General features: G+C 42.0%; 1 protein-coding gene across 4 annotated transcripts in view; it reads left to right on the forward strand.

The window, feature by feature from the left end:
• Positions 1 to 426, forward strand: part of LOC106879043 (low-density lipoprotein receptor-related protein 1B) — a 208271-nt gene that overhangs the window by 176492 nt on the left and 31353 nt on the right. The gene's annotated exons all lie outside the window — the stretch shown is intronic.

Consider the following 426-nt stretch of genomic DNA (forward strand, 5'->3'; position numbering starts at 1 on the left):
ATATATATATAGGCATGGCTGTGTGATAAGAAGCTTGCTTCCCAACCACATGGCTTCTGGTTCAGTCCCACTGTGTGGCACCTTGGGCAAGTGTCTTCTACAATAGCCTCGGGCCGACCAAAGCCTTGTGAGTGGATTTGGTAGACAGAAACTGAAAGAAGCCCATCATATACATCTATAATATAAACTCTGTTCTGTCTGTGTGTGTGTAAAAGATTATAATGGCTGTATTTTTCAACTGATTTTCTCCAAACTGGGAACATACATTACTTATGCTTGAGGGATGGTTTTAGACATAAAATTCCACACATAATGAGTAATGGGGTCCCTGGGGGCAGAAAACACCCATTCCTGGGTAACATGGAGAAGAGAGGTATCTCTTTGTGAAGTAACCTTCAGGAATTGTCTCCCTTATATCCATTGGTC

Source organism: Octopus bimaculoides, chromosome 23 (assembly GCF_001194135.2).
Source record: "Octopus bimaculoides isolate UCB-OBI-ISO-001 chromosome 23, ASM119413v2, whole genome shotgun sequence".
NCBI classification, from domain to species: Eukaryota; Metazoa; Mollusca; class Cephalopoda; order Octopoda; family Octopodidae; genus Octopus; species Octopus bimaculoides.